The sequence below is a fragment of the Metopolophium dirhodum genome, chromosome 1 (assembly GCF_019925205.1).
Source record: "Metopolophium dirhodum isolate CAU chromosome 1, ASM1992520v1, whole genome shotgun sequence".
Taxonomy (NCBI): Eukaryota; Metazoa; Arthropoda; class Insecta; order Hemiptera; family Aphididae; genus Metopolophium; species Metopolophium dirhodum.
In genome coordinates, this window is record NC_083560.1 from 68,864,824 (window position 1) to 68,885,431 (window position 20,608).

Consider the following 20,608-nt stretch of genomic DNA (forward strand, 5'->3'; position numbering starts at 1 on the left):
TTATAGGTCGAGTGTTGCCGAGTGCCTGCTACTATATATTGGTAGGTACCTTAAATTAAATAATAATTCGCGCGGGCGTCAATTCTACGCGCAACATTATACGCGTATGTTATATTATATTTTGCTCTCGTAATCGCGTAGGTATAATAATACGGTGGATACCTGCAGCGTGCAGTATATATATAATATAACGCAACATACTTACCTGCCTACCTATACCTGTCTGCTGCAGTGTATATGGTGACTAAATATATAGTATACGTGTGTGTTATTATGTTATTATTATACATACGCGATATTAAACTAATATAGTGACCGGCCGCCACCACGGTCATCGGCGACAGCCACCTCCACCACAGCCACCTGCACGACCGCCACCACGACCACCACCACCGCATCCAATAACTCGTGTAATAACAGTAGTCGTATAGGCTGACGAAAGTCCTTCCGACTCGCCGAGATACGCCGCCGCCACCGCACGCCGTATAGATCATATCTAGCTCTATATATTATTGTGTATTCGCCGATCATTCATTCATCCAGCCGCGCACACACTACGTATATAGTGGCGACCGCATTGCAGCCGCAGCAGTCATCGCGCCAACACCATCGCCAACGTCCAGAACCACATGCAGCTCGCACTACAGCGCGACACATCGCACTATACTCAATCGCTGCTGCGTCAAGTCGCTGGCATACGATCTGCACGCTGCATGTTCCGGCATCGTCGACACTTTTGTGCACGCGCATACACACACCTGCAGGCCGCTGTGGCACCGTACAAAATATACGGCCGGCGCACTCCGCTCTATCACGTCAATACAAAGCTTTGCACGCGAAGAACGGTCGATAGCGCTGCGCACGACTAGTTCGAGCGTAACGGAAGGCAACGACGGCGGCGCGTCCACGCGTTGCGGAAGCAGCAGCAGCAGCCGCTGTACAGATATATATTATAATACCATTCGAGCGGTACGGCGTGTACGCAGCGAAAGCATCAGGACGTGCGTGAGACGAGAGACAGCACTACCGACTGCAGTGACGTTTGCGACGAGTAATCGCGGACCCCGGTGCAAATTCAGCGGCATCAACCGTTATTTAAGGTACCTACCTACGATTTAAAAATTTTTTTTTTTACCTTATTCTAATTTTTTAGCATTTACGCGCGAACTGTCATCGCCGTTATACCAGCATGATGTTATTATTATATTATAATGTGTGTTGTGACTATAATTGTAAGAATAGCCGTTATTTATGATTTTCGTTACGGTTCGATTGAAAAAAATTTGGTTTAGCTTTTGTTGCTGCAGGTTCTCGATAACACGGATTTAAGGTTCAGGGTATAACAACTATATCTGTTACTTTTTAAATTGTTTTTTAACCTAGTATAACTACCTAGGTATAGGTACCGTATAAAAGATCGGTTTATTGTAATGGTCAATGAACGAACTTGAATGTTAATGACTTGGTACTATAATTATTGTAGTTTATACTGTCTTTCAGACGTAAAGGTTAGGTTAGGTATCTCTATAATTTAAAATAATACCTTTAGGTAATTGTTGTACAGATTTTACTATTTATGTAAGTTTCACTGTACCATTCGACCCTAAACTTTTAGAATTTTAGATACACTCGCCATTTGGATGATCCATGTTTGATGTTATAATATTCAGATTACGGCAACCGTATATATTATTATATAGGTTATAGGGTATATTTTACTATACGTAATTATTAATTAGTCGTTATTACCACTGGACACTGGCACATTAGATAACAGGTGACAACTCCGAAACGATCAACATACGAATTGTTTTTACTTTTGGAAATAATACATTATTAATATATAATATTATAAATATTTCCATACCAGATATAGAATCTGCAATACACATTTATTTTGACCCGATAATACCGGGTTTATCATCGATTACTTTGAATTTAAATTTCTTTCATGACAAGTCTGTAGGGCACGTCATTATCATATGATAATATTAATATTTTTATTATTGATAAACTTTTAAAGGTATACTTTTTATTATTAATAGTTATTACTGTTATTCAGTTCAAGTAGTTAAAATTACTATCGGGTTCTGGAACCTAAAAGAACTGTATTTAAAGAACCAAAAAACATTAGGTAGGTTAGGTATACATCAAAATATCGTTATTGGTTTCGGTTCCTAAAAGAAATTATAATTGATCCCGGTCCCGGTATAAAACCGATTCTTTCGACTTTCGGTTCTGTTCGAGTTATGACTGGAGGGGGGAACGCATTGAAAATGCCTTCTTATAGTCGGCACATTTACATAAACTGACGATTGCGAACTAATAAGTGATATTATTATTATTAAATTAAATACGTGAACAACTATGAAATAGACGTTCTAAAAGCGGGACCTAAACACCTATCGAGTAACGTTCCACATTAAAATGTTCTGTCATAAAAAGTCTCAAAAATTACTATCATACTGCAGTATCTTTCCATGGAAAGTGAATAGTCTCACAGTTTTATCTACATCGTTGTTCATATAGGTAATTCTCTAACTATTGGGTTAGACATTTTTTTTTATGGATAAAACGATGAGGTCACTTCAAAGTATGATAGATATTTTTGTGACTTTTTATGGCTCTTATAGTTGTTTACAATGATTGTAACAAGGTATTTACCTAATTATTGTGTTTAAAATTTGTTATAACAAAACTAATAATTTAATGTTTCATTTTGTTTAAAAACTTTTCGCTCTATTTGGATATTATCAATTTTTAAATAAGATATCTTGTTTTTTTTTTAATTACTTATTATTATTCAGGTGGATATTAAAAAATGTTTACAGGTATTAAGGCCTGTTTTACAGTCACGCGTTTCATCCGCACGTGTTTTTGAGGTGTGAGTGGGTATTACCATCTATATACAATTGTATTATACGAGAGATACACATGGTATGAAATTATTTTCTACATACGGTATAAAAAAAAAAATAAATACATATTATCCGTCAATATTACTTGAAAATTAATTTGATGGGTATTTAAGAATATATTTTACTGTGAATTGTGACTATAAATTCATTTAAATCAAAATTATTGCTTCTCACTATAGTTATGTTGTATCGAAATTGGTACCACGACTTTAAATATTAATTTACTCATAAATAATTCTTGGATTCTTGGATCGTTGTTTTTACATTTTTTTCCGAAATTCTTAAAACATTTTGAAACCGGTCATTAGTTATATGACCTGTATTCAATCGATGATAATTTAAGATACTACATGGTTTTATACCATATTATAATATCATATTAATGTATAATACATGTATAATACAAATATACAATACAAACATAAAAATTTTAGCATTTTTATCGTCGGAGTGGCACGTATAAATGTAAACAATGTTTTGCGTGCGTATGAAAATACTCGTATGATACCCGTGACTATGAAACGATTAAATAAATAGTAATACATATCATAAATAAATAAAAAATACTTTTAAAGTATGAATAATGATTTATTAAAATATACTTAAGTAGTTGAATCATGGGGCATGGAAAGCTTATTGGTATAGGTACCTAATTCTTTAAGTAATATATTTGAACCAAGGTGAAATGAGAAACTTTCTAATTAAAAAATCCATGTATAAGCTCATTATTACCCTGATGACTTATTCAACAAAAAAAAATTTTAACACGTGAGCTAAATAAATTTTTATTCTGAAAATTAAATTCTTATTACATGAAATATATTTTTAATGTATAGTAGGTATTTATTCAAATTAATAAAGTAATTGATTGATTTTATTATAATTATTTTAATATCATCAAGACACTTAATAAAATAGTAACATTAAGCTTAAGCTTGGATAGATAAAAATATAATATCTATTAAAGAATTAAATGATCCAATACTTAAATCTTCTTTTTTTTTATCTAACTAGTTAGTAGTATAATAACCATTATACTATTTGGTACGGTGTGTATGTAAATTTTTAAATCATTTTAGGATCAATTATTGAGATAGTACCTTCTTTGTATGGAATTATTGTGAAAATAATTACAATACTTATATAATATTTCGAGCATTGTTCTCACAATATTTTCTTCAGTTTGCATTTATTATTTTAAGTCTTCGATTACTCTAACCACGACCCCACGTCCCATCACAAATATAATATCACATGTAATGACGGCCCCGCAGGTTCCTGCTGCAATCTCTGGATTTTAAATACCAACCGACTATTTATCGAGAGGATTTACGTAAAAAACCACGGTGTTAATATTTACAAAAACGTTTTATAGCAACGTGAAATTTTTCGATTAGCACGCGTTAGAATATTATTGTGTCGGGTTTAAAGATAACGTGGGCATGAAAGTGAATATTGTAATGCGACTGAAACACAATATAAGCGGGCTGTTAATAATATACATTATTCGTGACATTTCATATTTAAATAATATTTTGTCGACATAATTTACATAGATAGATATATGTATACTATCAACTACATTATACGTATTTTAAACACACGAATTGACGAATTGTGTACGATCTGAGAAGACCTGAAAAGTATTACGAAAGTTAGTCATAATATTATATCATGATGTGCTACAGCCAATATCATAATATGGTAGATGATATTTTCTCTGCACCCGTAATCATAATCATCATCATCATCATCATCATCTTCATCGTCGTGATGATTTAATGGTGATGTTTACGCGCGACGTGTATTGTCCATTAATCGTACAGATTTCGTATCGAATAGCCTTTACTTGCACGCGTATGATGTAAATGAACTGTCCATTTTCGTTGGAAATTGTGTGTTGTTGTCCGGTCACCACCATAATCGTACACTGTACATTACCATTATTATGTGAGTGTGATGTAAATCGATAGGCAGTTTTCGTCAAAGTTGTTGTTTCAGACATGTTCGTTGTGTATAAATCACGCGTGGCCGTGTGTGATGTAAATTGTAAATACTAGGCCATTTTCGACGTTCTTCGACCTGTATTTCTTTTTAATTTTTTTACTATCGTTATTTTTTTATACCGACAATAAATTATAGGCGCGCACACGCGTTATTAAAATATTATAATATAGTACGCACTACGCCTATATACAATCGTGTGCATTGTGTAACTTTTGTAAACATTTCGTATAGTTTCGTACAACCGCGGCTGCGTGTAACGGGTAGGCGCGTGTTGGTGCGACGCTCATAATATTATTTTTTGAATTTCATAATCAGTTTACCGCTACGAAATCCAGAAATACCACTATTCAAAATCCGGAATCATTATACGGGTGTCCGATTTGATGCATTAGACATATATAGCGTCGACTGCAATGTCATAAAATATTATGCATTTGAATATTCAAATTTGACAAAAAAAACTATTTTATATGCCTCTATACCTACTACAGCGTTTTTGCTCGTTTCGTACTCATCGCCACTTGGTACCACTTGGACGCCATCACCATAGCCTGTTTTAATGTCTAGATGTAATAGAGATGGCGACAACGACAGGATTATAACGTGTGGAGAAAACTGCTATTAAGTTGAGGCTGTTTAGTGATTGTCTTTTATGTATATGCGTACACGCCGAATTTTGATGACCCGTCTATATACGCAATATATCTAATATATTATATATTTATGTGGTATCTTTGTCGGCCGTGAGTTTCGAAATTTTCGAAATTTAATTTTATATTAATTCCGTGAAAACAAAATCATAATATATTTATATTATGTATAGGCATAAATGCATAATATTATTATTATCTTAGTTTAAAACAGGGCTTGCATTTGAAAACAAATTCCGTTTTATGTTATTTACAATTATAAAAACGTTGCACAATTTTTGTGTTTATCGTTATTTAGAATTAATACGTTCTCCAAGTTTTGAGTTTATCGTTATTTAGAATTAAAACGTTATACAAGTTTTGGGTTTATCGTTATTTAAAATAGTGTCAATACCTATTAAATTTGCTAATAATAACTAATGTGGGTAGGTAATGGTCCGGATACGGAATATAATATAATCAATTCTAATATCCGTATGCATGAAATAAATATTTCTACGAAACCAATATAACTTTTAAATAAATGGATTTTAAATTATTTTGTTTTGCGTTATTTTTCGTTGAATGCAATTCTATAAATTACGTTTTGCGTTATTTTTCATTTAATGATATTCTATAAATTACGTTTGGCGTTATGTTTTGTTTTGCGGTATTTAATTATTTTTGATTATCGCTTTCCGTTATAATTACGTTTATAAATTTCAATCGTTTTTTTTTTGTCAAATATAACGTTATTATAACGTTTGCAAGCATCGGTTTAAAATAAATATAATATATTCATAACAATAAAATATTACGAAAGTAATAGTAGGTATCGCGAGCCATCGAACACGCGTCTTTACAACATTGAAATTCGCGTATTTCTGGTGTATATTATGTACTCAATTATACATAATATTATACAGGCTACAGCATACCTGTTGCACACAAACGCACCCGCGTACCCATGCGCTGTGGTTGATTGATACACTCCAACAACATAATATACTCGCGTACCTATACCTATTAATTATCATTATTGCACATATTATGTGTGTTAGTGCATATACCTATATTATATACCTACACCTATCATTAATGAAAAATAGACCGCCGACCGAATTCGATGTCAATCGTGCGCCTGTATGTGAAATACACAGTGGTACCTAAATATAATATAATGAGAGCGCGAACCAGTTTCTTACTGTCAATTATTATTTTCGACACACGCCTATATACGTTTGAGTTATGAGAGATTATTACCACCATACACACTATAGTGTGTCTATATCGTATTCAATATAGCATAATATTATACAGTTATTATAACTTATGGCATATACTTCCCTATAGGCTGCGATTTTACTCTTTCGCGTGCAAACGCACACACACACTCGTGCACCTAAAATGTACCTTCGTCCTACACTCCTATATGTACGCGAGAGTATATAGTGTAGACTATTATTGTAGATAGTATAGGTAATGATAATAATTAACGTGTGGAAAGAAAACCGCGGCCGATAAGCGTATACGCGCGAAAGTATGAAAAATACTATTCACACGACTCTATTATATATAGGCGCGCCCAATATCTACGTTACAATCGTTACATGATATTATTATTATTATATCCGCACCACCGAGTGCCATTATTACGAATTATTACGACCATCGTCGTATAATTATTGCCGAGATTTCGCGGTTTTTCATCAGCCGCGGTCGAAGGGCGACCATCGTCGTCGTCGTCGTCGCCGCCGATAACGAGAATATAATAATAATAGTAATAATAATCGTCGCCGTAATGGTTTTAATCGTAATAATAATAACAAGTACAATATAATGGCCGCGTAATAGGTAGGTACACGCACAACTATAATAATATAATATAATAAAAGCACACACACACACACACGCGCGCGGCTTGTAATATTAAATAATAATAATATATAATGATGTATATATTATATTATTATTATTATTATTACTATACGCCGGCGTACGACTTCTTGGCCGTGGCTGCTGCGGCGGGGACCGGCTGCGGTGTCCTCGCCGACGGGCCAAGGTGAAACCGAGTCGACTATAATATAGGTAACATATGCCGTCGTTGGCAAGACGTGGTCGCGGTCGCATGTAGGTATAACGACGCGCCGCCGCTGCGGTCGAACGATCGCGATCGCGAGCGCGCTCGTGCCCTCGCTCGAGCCCAAACAAGTGATTGTTGCCGCCGCCGCGTTTATTATAATAACATAAAAAAACGAATTTTAAAAGTAAAACGTAAATAATAATGGTAAGCATGAAATAATGAAAAAAAACAAAAACGTCATCGTGTATTGAGTGATATTCTGCGTGTAAACAAAATCTACGGCCATAATATTATTATAACCTACTCAATATAATAATAATAATAATAATACAAACAACAAATAAACGCACCGTAGCGAGGGCGAACGACGATCGCATACAATGCGCGGACGTTTATTATTATTATGAAAATATAACAATATAATATAAGCGGCACTTGTTTATTTATCAATTTGTCTCTTATAATACCTACATAATAAAATAATAAATTATGTAAAACATTATTATTTTTTGAAATATTGTTATGACGTGTTTGCATTATTATAATAATATATTGGTAAACAGTATAAATACAATAATAGGAAATGTGTACGCGAGGTGGAAGGAGAGAAGGATATTGTTTTCGTATAGTATGAGATCGGTTTTTTTTTAACCACAAAATATTTTCATGTCCAAACTATGATGGTTTTCCAGACAAACAGCAATATTTTTGTTATCAAGTAGGAAAATCAATTTTATAAAATTTCGATTTCTCTATGTATTCACTTAACAAACGTCTCCTATATAATATGTCACATATACATTGTTATTATAATAATTAACCACTTATACGTTTAACAGTATGTACCGACCTAACCCTAACCTGCAGCGTATTATTGGGTTACGCAGTGGCGCAAATATATACAAATAAAATTGTGTGGCTCACAAATATAATGAACAAATACTTTTGTTTCTCAACTAGTAACTCTATAATATGATGTAGCGCTCGGTGTAAACGTAGAACTCTGAAGTCGTCGCCAGGTAATAATAATGAAGTTTGGAAGCACCGGCGGCGGCACGTCTGCGGGAAGCCGATTTGACAAATTTCTCCTCGTACGCGCGCACACGAATACGCACACAAACTTGCACCTATCACGGCTTAACACATTAATAATAATAATATGATATTATATATGCGATTGTAAAAATTATTGTAATATTGTTGGTATCCGATTGCCATTTGACGATCGGCGCCGCTGCATTGTGTATTTGGTTGTTTTATAATAATATGTGATTATCGTTTCGGTGAAACGCTGGTGTATTATATTTATGTGTATAATAATGTATCCATATAGACAGTTTCGTTTTCTCTTCTTCTATTTGTTCGTGTCGTTTTCACCTAATCTACAGGACCTACCTATAGGCTAAAAGTATAATACAGTTCTGTAAGTACTAGCGCAATGCAATATAGGCATGCAATATTTTATAGAAATACAAACAGACGTTTTTAATTTTTATCCTTTTAGGGCCTAATAAGTAATAATTGCATAATATAAATTTACACTTTTTGATTTGTGTTAAATCGTGTATTACAGTTTTTTACATTTATTTTTAAATGTTTTTTTATAATTTCTAAGCCTAACTTTTCATCTGTATGTCTACATGTAGGTGCAAGAACTCTTATATATTTTATAAATGGCCTACATTCTATAGTGCGTTACCGATAAGGTGATATTATGATAACATAATATAATTGTATAGGTACGTTAGAGTTGAGTTATGTTATTAAATTTGAGACAATAAATTAAAGTATAATATAAGGACAATAGAAATTCTTAAAAATGTACACTGTAAAAGTGAATTCGAAAAAAAAATGTGAGCTTAGTTTTACTATAATTTTTATTTAAATTGATTTAAAAGATGGCTTATAAGAAAATTTAAAAATTATTTTTTATTTTTGAAAGTTGAGTTTGTATAATTATATACCATATAAGGGTTAAGATATCATTACATTTTTATGTTCTAAAAACACAGCAGGTATACTATACATATTATATAATATATTATGGTTACCAGACTATAGATAAAGATAAAAAAAATATAATATTATATAGTTATATTGTAAATAGTAATAGTAGTTATTTAATGTTGTAAAATATAACAAATATTGAAGACTGCATAAATTTCCGTTTTTTTTTTTTTGAAACATATTATTAAAAAACATCGAAGCAGATTCTCAGTAATAAATGCAATTTGCATTCAAATCCAAGCCCTATACCTACACACATAATTGGTATTGAAAAATATTGTAGTATAATGAATAAAAAGCAATTGTTATTGACGGCCGTGGAGTATAACAATATGCAAATTCCATCAGGCGACATTATACGAGTTGCACGGATTTTATTTAGCCGTCAATATATTACCTAGAGCATCTGCATCCGCATTCATTACACCTTACAAAGACCATGAATACACGGGTCCGACGTCATGTAAATATGTAATTATAAATTATATTTTCAAATTTGATAAAAGCAATTTAATATAAAATTTTAAAAATGCAACGTAATAAAACAAATAAAATACCAATGAATGTCAATTATTAAATGCCTGTTTATGCTACTGTATAGCATTATTGTATATTTTGTTTATTTACTTCATAATTATTATTATTATTTATTGTTTTATAGGTAATATTATGGTAAATGCTTACGAATTCCCAATAATTTCTATTGTGATAAATTTTATTGATATTTATACCATGATTAAGTTCGTATGCCATGTGATAGAAAAAAAAATACTAGGGATGGTCGTTTCCGATAAAATTGTTAAAAACGTACTAAGTAAAAAAAAAATAATGCTAAAAATTCCAAAAACAAATTTTAAATATCAAATTTAACATTTTTCATTTTTTTTCTTAAATATATTTTTAGTAAACCAACTCTTAAGACAACCAAACATAATTTACCTTTATATTCTGTAAAGTTATTTAAACTTATAGCTACATGTTACGAGGTAAATTTTAAATATAGGTAATATTTATACATATATATTAAGTATTGACTATTATAGGTTATTGGTATATACTATATAGGTAATAATATTATGTATATTTAAAATAATTACCTAGTTACTAATTTGTATGTACAATATTAAACGAATCACAAAGCTTTCTTTCAAAGATTTGTCTATTAGTTCTATAATTTTTAATGACTTAGCTATACCTACTGACTTTTAAATTGAGAATACAATAAAGTTACACATTTTTAAACATTTAACTGGCAATCATGGGCGTGCGCAGTTTGCAGAGATTCAAGGTGCAGCATGATGTAATATGGTTCATTTTATATGTTGTTTTTTTTTTGTAAAAGTCAGTCTAAAATAAAACCACTCTTTTACTATATTTCAGGTTTCATAATTAAATCTCATTCTTACACAATATAAATAATTATCTCTTTAAAAATAAACGGCTATACAATGGTTTTAAGTTTAATATATATTATATATTATGCATTTTATTATTTTATTAATCAAAAATAATTAACAAATGAAAATACACACATTTTTACAAAAACTAATATAAATATATGTCGTAATTATATTAATTACAGTACAATAATATTTTATTTCCTGTGGATAAATTGATGAAATAGTATTCCCTTTTTTCTATTATTATAATTTCAGTAACACACGCAAAAAGTAATGACCATTGTTTGTGAAAATGTACTTAGGGAAAAAACAATAGCTATATAAATGAAGTGTCCTTTAAAGTTTTCCACGGTCAAGTTAATCGACGGTTAATCATCCATCAAAAAAAATGTTCTGGTGCAGCAATTCCTGCCTATACTGCCCCTGTATACTTTCGAATAAAAAATGTAATTAAATATCTACCTACTGTCTGTCGAATAAACGATATACATAAATAAACCAATAATGAATATAGTTAACATTAAATTATACGATTTGATCAACAGCTGAACCTTCTTGAGGTTGATTTCTAATATAGTGAATTATATCTATTTAGTTGATACTTTAGGGGGGTCATAAGTGGGAAATTCCCAGTATGTATTTTTCCAAATATTTGGTTATAACTAAAAAAAAAATACAGAAAAACAGGAATATTTATACAACGAAAATTTTGGTCATGATTTGTTTTTTATAATTTAAAAAATATTAACCTTAGAACATGTAACATAACTATATTAATTAAATTATAATTTTGTATACCCCACACAGCATAACAATATTTCCTAACTATGGTAAAAATATTTTCAGGAAAATAATATAGTTGTAAAAAGTTTAAAATTTTTAATAAGTTGCGTAAATAATTAGGAGATTAAAACTCATATTTTTGAAAATATTTTATAAAAAACATTTACAAAATATTTTAATCATATATTTTCAAAAAAATTTTTTGGAAACTTTATAAAATTATTAAGTCAATATTTAAATGCAATTATATAGTACAATATTTTGTTAGCACAATAAAATGCTGTGTGGGAAACAATGAAATTTTGAAAATATTTGGACAAATAAATAATTTTAAACTTTTTATACCACATCACACCTCTCTAAGGTACCATATCGGTAATGCGTATCGATTTATTACCTACCTAATTAATAACAATAATATAATATGATAACATAATAATATAATAATTATTATACAACACATCGGATGTTTTTAGCAATGATTAGTTTAACATTTTACATGTTTTATTATTATCGTATTACCACGGCAAATAAATTACTATATAGTAATATTAATAAATTATAAAATATCCTCAGATATAGTGGCTGACACACCATCTCCTCTCAGAATCAATTTTCGTATGCAATGATTTATCATTGAATTCTAATTCAACACGTACATTACTATGACCTACTCATCAATGTCGATAGGTAGGTTGGTACACTCGAAACCTACTAATATACAGCAGAGCGACTTCCCTGTATTTTTAAATTTTTTTATTCACGTGTACATAATCATTAATCATACATCCAATTGTATTATTATTTTTTTTTTTTATTATCGAGAACAATAAAGATGGTTGTCTCGTCGCAGTTATTAATTGATCTTAAATTTGTCCAAATCTGTGTATAACCTATTTCAAATGCATATTAATAATTATTATAGAATAAGTATATTGAGTATACCTACCCACAATATATGTATATTATTAAATGAATGTTAATAATGTGTTTTATAATTTCATTTTCCGTGTTTTAATTTTTCGTGGGGTTATGAGATGTATTTGTGTAGCTACGAAGGGCAACCGACAAAATGGGGATCCAAGCCCCACGCATCTGTTATTCGCTGTAAATATTATATCATAGCCAGTATAATTTATTTATGACTAGATAAGTCGACATTGTCGTTGGCGTCGTCGTCGTCGTAACTGATTGTTTTTACACTACGGAGACAATAGTTGAGGACAATAAGCCGATTTATTTTGAACAATATTATTATTGTTGTAATAACTATAATAACATAATAATGACGATAATGGTTGTAAAAGCCGTGTCATTTCGCGCCCGCGTATATAATTTTCCAATTATCGCCGTTGTCGTCGTTAATTCGGCTATTATTTCCCCGGTTATTACTTATTAGTTATTACCAACATAATATTATATAGGTAATAGATAATACCTAGGTATGTTATACAATTATTATTATTATAGGCACCTTACAAATTAACTCAGAAAAGTATCTAAACGGTGACAGTAAACCTACATACACACACACACACACACACTCGCTTTTTTATAACGTACAATGTTCAAATTTACACGAGACAGTTAAACCTGTTGCTCGGCAGTACTACAGTAGATAGGTGCTTATAAAGGTAAATTAAAATTGAACGATATTCATTAGGTAACATATTTTAATATCATAATTTATGACGTAGATATTCTCTGTATAGGTAGGCACAACTGAATAGCTGATACTGTTCATGGATTATGCACGAGCATAATAATTATTATAATTTCAGTATTATAAACAATAAATTACCGCGACGGCCGCGGCATGGGCACTAAAATATATTATAATGTGTAGAGGTACATGTTTACACGTCATATTACTATAGAATAGCACCGACGATACTTCTACAATTCGACGTGCAGTCCAACGTATAAGTAGTTCCGGTGCAGCAGTCATATTATGTATAATATAAAAAAATAATCGCGAGTCTATTATATTGTACATGATACCTCTGCCCGTATGGGTATATTATATTATTATGTGTACTATTATTATTAATTATTAATGAGACGCCGCCGATGCAGTTAAGTAGCCGCGGTATAATATAATAGGTGTATATTAAATACGTGTGTGCGCGTCGTTAAACAACGCGTATAACTTCATAAATACCTCCATACTGTGCCCGTCGTCGTGCGGTCGTCGGACAACCGGCGCGAAATCGTATGTATGTGTGTTAAGGTCACGTCAATGCCGCCGTTAATATTCAATAAGCATTTAAGCACCGCCGCCGCCGTTAATTCAATAAGCCGCGAGTACGATACGTATACAATAATAATATTATGATATTTACGTACAATAATGTGGAGTAGGAATATATAGGCCTATATGCTATTAAAATGTTATAGGTAATGAGTAACAATAAATAAGGTACTATTATAACATTATACGAAATACAATTAATAGATACTTCGCGGCGGCGGCGATCGTAAGGATAACACATTAATATAATTATCATAAAGTGATTATTTGAGCGTGTTCGTACGAAGTATCTGACAACTCTGGCGCTATATTATACAGATTGAAAGTGACTCAAAACATAGTTTTTGAATTTTATGTGGGAATTTCCGATTTCATCGAACTTTCCTTAAAATTACCCTTGGCCAGATCCGCGAAATCATATAAATATATAATACGATATTATTATCATAACCCATAAGCGTGTTTATAGTTTTATACTACGTAGTACGTGTCTGGTCACTCCGGCACGGCGGCACTATATAGATACCTATGCGCCTATGCTTAATATAATATAGATTGAAAGTGAATCAAAACTAATTTTTTGAATTTTTTATGTGAGAATTCCGATTTCGTTGCACTTTCCGTAAAATTACTCTTCGTCAGATCTGCGAAATCGTTTTAAATGCGCGACTATACTTTATGAATGTTATTATTTATCACAGTTTAATAATGTACCATCACTTTCGTGTAACACGGATAATAATAAGTGACCATGTGTATTTTGCAGTTTTTTTTTCGCTCGTCGGGCGTGAACACCATCGTTATGCATATTACATTATTATAACCATCATCATGGGTATTGTATTCATCTGCGCGATAATGACACGTTTTTAATAACTAATAAATAATAATACTATACATTATGACGACGATGAATGGCCAGCTACGTATACCCGATGCATAACGCCTTTACACGTCGACGGCTGCGCGCGCGTTGTGAAATACAAAATAAATAATATATAATAATATAATGATAATGCATCGGTGCGTGGGCGTGCGTTACGAACCGATACGCCGCGAAATCTCTACGAGCGGGCGGGCTGACGGACGGCGACGGGCTAACCTGACCAGTCGTCAGCGTCGAAGGGTGGTTATTATTATAATAATATTATTATTATACGGTTTATTATAATGTATTGTACATGTTATATATTATGTATTGTACAGCTGACTGTTGCGTATTACACACAGGCATTACCTATATCTAAATAATATATTTAGGCGGAGCTACCAAGTCCGGTCGCCCGCACTGGTGAACAATTAAATATCACTGACACATTATACTTGCAAGTATACACACCTTGTAATAATAATTATACATTGCACCTAAATAGTATATGTACTTATAACTGCACGGCAATCACTGGCCCTATCAGTTGATGTTTCTCCCATTCACCCGGCTGGCCGGCTATGTACGCTGCAATCGGCAGAAATCTGCAATGCACGCTATAAGGTGTGGTTAACGATTTCCGCTGCACAAGCGAGGTATCAACATTTCTTTTGAAGTCAATATTTGGTACTCTTGAAAAGAGTGTTGTAGTATTATCCAGTAGGACGTCTGAATTGTAAAAGTTTATAGAAAGTGACAGTATTTTGGAACTTGTATGAAAAAAGTCGAATCATTATGCAATCACCTACAATAGATTAAACCCGCCTTGACCGCGAACTCTATGATGATAATAATTTGTCAAGTATGATGACTTTCGTATTAACGGTGACGTGAATATATTACATTTATAAAGTTGGATCGTTCATCCTCGATTTTGGTTACATATTGTATATATTATAATACGCTTACATGCGCTATATCATGCAGCGGTCATCACGTACCTTAGTATACCTACCTATAATACTCGAGTGTATGCAATTTGTGGTTAGATTTTAGTTACCGCAACTGACCGCAGACCACGTTTATGATGTATTATGCAAATACTACATAGCACTATAACTTATAAGTGTTATGTATTCAATCCATCCGACTTTGATATTATAGCCTATAGGTATAGGTACTTCCTCAATCCAAACTAATATAACGCGGCCGAAGGTTCGTTGATAGTTTTTTTTTTTTTTTTATTGCTATTCGAGAAAATATTATATAAATTTAAAACTGAGACTTGTTATTATTAAGTTTTTGATGAATTATAATTGATTAATTAACTTGTTATAACCGGGAAGCCGATTTGTATGCACATTTTATCTTTCAAGTCATTGAAAATTCTAGGTTAAACCAAAATGTATTTTTCATGGTCTCGATAATTTATATTACACATGGACAATTTAAATAGCGTTATATTATTTATGCATATTGTAACCGTTCCATCACTCTTATTAATTTGATGTACTTTTATTCATTTATACTTCAACGTGCTATTAAAATTTGTCAACCATATGTACCTGTACCAGAAAAAGAACGTATAGATTTTATTAGTGTGAGTAATTTAAAAACTTAAATATCTATTATTTATTACCTACTTTACTAGCATATGATTACTGTGCTCATAAAAGTATGTAAATAAAAGTGTAGTAAACTTAACAATTGCAAATTAAAATCTCCTATTAGTTTTAATGTTGATGCGTATAGGTAATAATATATAATTAATAAAACGTTCAATATACTATTATACCTATACGAGGATAATGCATACCTACATATTACCTATCTAATACATACATACAAAAAAAGTAAAAATACATGGAAACCTAAGTGGCTATATATTATAGTTTATTTTAGATTCTGAATGGAGCGATGAATTGATTTTATAATGATTCGTGTTTTTATTTTTATTTTTGTATCTGATAGTTTCTGATAGATACTTCTTATAGTAGTAAAAATGCTCTAATCATCAATTTCGAGTGAGCTTTATGGTAGTAAATTGTGTCTAGTTTGTACTTTGGTTGGTTAAAAGTAAAAATTACACAGTAGGTACATTTTAAAATAATAAAAAAAAAAATACGAAAAGATGTTAGAATTGTATTATTATTATTAAATTAATGGTTTGGTAATCATGGTTCACCAAAGTTATACCATCTCCGCTCAGAATCGTTTTTGCCTTTTGGTGTATGTGAATTAAATGTAAGTCATTGAATTGAAATTTAACAAATCCACTACAGTGACATAATTAATGATAAGGTGCACTCAATACTTCCTATAGTAGAGCTGAGCAGTTATCTTATAGGTATACTTGTCCACTTTTTTAAAATTTTTTTGAGTTTTTATGTAGATGGCGTACCTAATTACTATTACAAATATAATCAGGATACGATTAAAATTATATATAGGTTGTTAAAACGGATTTATCTTTGGTCGAACGTAATATTATAACAATTAGTTATGATTACCTATACAAACCGGAAATTGTTAAGTACAACAAAATATTAATTATATAGGCTTCAATTACCTATATTTAATATTTATTTTCATATTCATTAAATTTGATAAGTATTTAGGTTAACATTATATTTACATCAGTATTACCTACCTATATTGAAAATTTAATATTCCACTTATCAATATATTATCACAATCATTTAGGATGTAAAAAACTGATAAAGTAGGGCTACATTACATAAAATAAACATTTTTTAATTCAATATTAAATTATGACTGTAGAATTTATAATAATAACTCGAAAATGATCGTATCATGTAGCAAAACAATTTTTTTAACGCTATTTTGTATTAGTCATGTGTCATTCAATAAATTAATAAACTTTATAATATGTTCAATTATTGACAATTTATATCTCGATTCAACATATTTATATTTTTCTATTTTGAACGAAAAAAATTAATATTATTGCTCTATAAAGTATAATGTAATTTTTAGTTACAAATTACAATTATAATTATTAATTATATATTATAATATTAGGTATATATACTCGTGTTTGAATAGATGGGTAAGTCAATGAGCTGTCATTTTTAGAACGGCGATAATATACTATAGTAGGTTAAGGTATTGAAAATATATTTCATATTTAAATTAAAAACTTATACCTACCTATAATTTTTAACCTAGGTATGTAATAAATGAATGATAATTTCTTTATTACGTGATGTGTTGTAACTTGTAATTTATTTATGATCCGTTGTAAAACCCACTAAAAAATTATATATATTTATATATACATATAAATATATAAATATAAATACAAATATAATATGTATTATATATGTAATATGTACCTATAGTAATAAAATGGCAGGTATAGTATAGGTATAATAGTTTTGTAATGAAATATAATGGCGAATAAAATAATAATAAATTGTGATTTAATCGTTATAAATATTGTAAGAGGTGAATGAATGTAGGTAATATAATGTATACACTGTGTTTGTAATATCTACATGCGATATTACTTGTATACTTTAGATATAAATAAAATGTATAAACAGATTACAATACTTTAATGATTCTTTTTCATTTTAGTTCCAGTGTTGTAGTCATACCTAATATAATATTATATTGTATCTAGTAGTAAACCATGACATTTTCGTTAATGCGCCCCGGGCTGTATCTACTATACATTTATAATCTATATACCTAATATACCATCTATACAAATTCTAGTCGGATATAAACTGAGGTTAGAAATTAAATTGTATTGGGAACCTGTATGTTTGATACCTACTAACCACACACATTCATTTATATTACCAATGCGTTTCACGTGTGTGTATATTTAATCATATTATAATAGAATAGAATGTGTGGTATGATATGCGCCGTATTGTGTGCACAAAACTCGCCATACATTCGAGTCGTGGCCAAGGGTGGCATTGTGCCATTGTAGTTATGGTTTTGAGTGGCCAATGAGTGAGAGGGAGGTGGTCGAGGGGGCGAAAAACCTCTATATTGTTAAGTGAAATACCCATATTGTCATTTAATTCAACAGAATTTCCAACGTCGCACATCATTCCTATAGAGTTTCTTCTACATACCTACCTACTACCTACCTACATAATATACCAACGGGACATGATTTTTCAAAAACTATTATACTTACCTATAGAATGGGACTGTAAACTCGTAACACATGCTATAACCATTCAATGAACTGTGGGAGATTAAATCGTAGTTTCTGTACTGAAACTAACATTTAAAAGCCTTTGTAAATCAATATAGTTTGGTTTTTTGAACAGTATAGCTTATAGAAATATTATACAGAAATTATGGACTGTATAACAACTAAGGATTAAGGAGCTAAAGCACATTCATGGAGGTATCGCATTGTTAACACGGAGGTTTCAGTGTACTTCTTATACAATTAAATTATTTCCTATATTTAGTTTGGTATATTTTTACCACAGGATGCAAATATTACAGTTTTCACCTATATTTGATTTGGTTATATTTATTCAGATTTATTTTATTATTATTAATTTACAAATACTATAATTATATTATAGTCCATAGGAACTTAAAATTATATTACTGTGATTTATTTTCTCTATCTATTTTGTTATTGAAAAATTATAATGTGGTTATATAAAATATATATTCTACTCATATGGTATACCATACCTACAGCAGCTATAGATTTATTCGTTACATAACAATCTGCGTCTAGGAGTAAACCTCAAATAAGTCCCTCTGTTCTAATCTAATATTATATATTAGAACATCGGTCATAAGTTTAACAAACTAACAACCTATTTTTCCGGATGAACTAAAATGTAGTACATCTATTTAATACCCGAGGTATTTGTTTCATAATTTCTTTGGGGGTGTTTAATTTATTGTTCTGTGCTTGAAATATACTTGTGGTAACTCTACATTTGAAGGTAGATATAACATTCAAATCGATTGAATTTATCATACCTAAATAAAATAAAAATTGATTTTATTTTTAATAAGCTATAAGCATTTATCATATAAATACGTCTTACTTTATCAATTTATTTAAATATTATATCGAAAAAAACACGTACCAAATGCCGGTAATTATTTCCACGTGAATCCAGTGATGCAATCATTTATTTTGATCAGTATTAATTTTTAAATAACGTTTTCTTTTTAATTAGGTTTATGTAACGGTTTTTATATAAGGCTAGGACTATGATAAATTATATTTGTTTTAAAATAATATAAATAATGTTAAGTGTATGTTTTTTTTTTTAATGATTCTTGTTTTCTGATAAAATCATATTTAATAGGATCCACTATAATCATTCTACTTAATGTTTTCCGGTACCTACTGATATGTTTTTATTTCTAATTAAAATCATATTTTACATGATAATATTGATGAATTCTTATCTTATAATTATTGATGTGTTACATTTTCTAATAAGAAACCATTTATTAGATTGAAATTTATAAAACAATTTTCAGCATAAATAAATTATAAAACATAATAATATAAGCATATCGTTATTGTGAGTCCTGGCAGCTGTCATTTTTCATACATACAAGAATGGTATTTAAAAAGTCTGCCGTTTTGCTTTCCTAAATTCCTGATGTATATTATGTACAAATATAATTATAACAT

General features: G+C 30.5%; 1 protein-coding gene across 1 annotated transcript in view; it reads left to right on the forward strand.

Moving 5' to 3' along the window:
• The first annotated feature begins 496 nt into the window (after positions 1–496).
• Positions 497–20,608, forward strand: part of LOC132933965 (proton-coupled amino acid transporter-like protein pathetic) — a 42,363-nt gene continuing 22,251 nt past the window's right edge. Inside the window, exon 1 of the mRNA XM_061000239.1 lies at positions 497–1,100. The gene's annotated coding sequence lies outside the window, so the exon portion shown is untranslated. The remainder of the gene's footprint in view (positions 1,101–20,608) is intronic.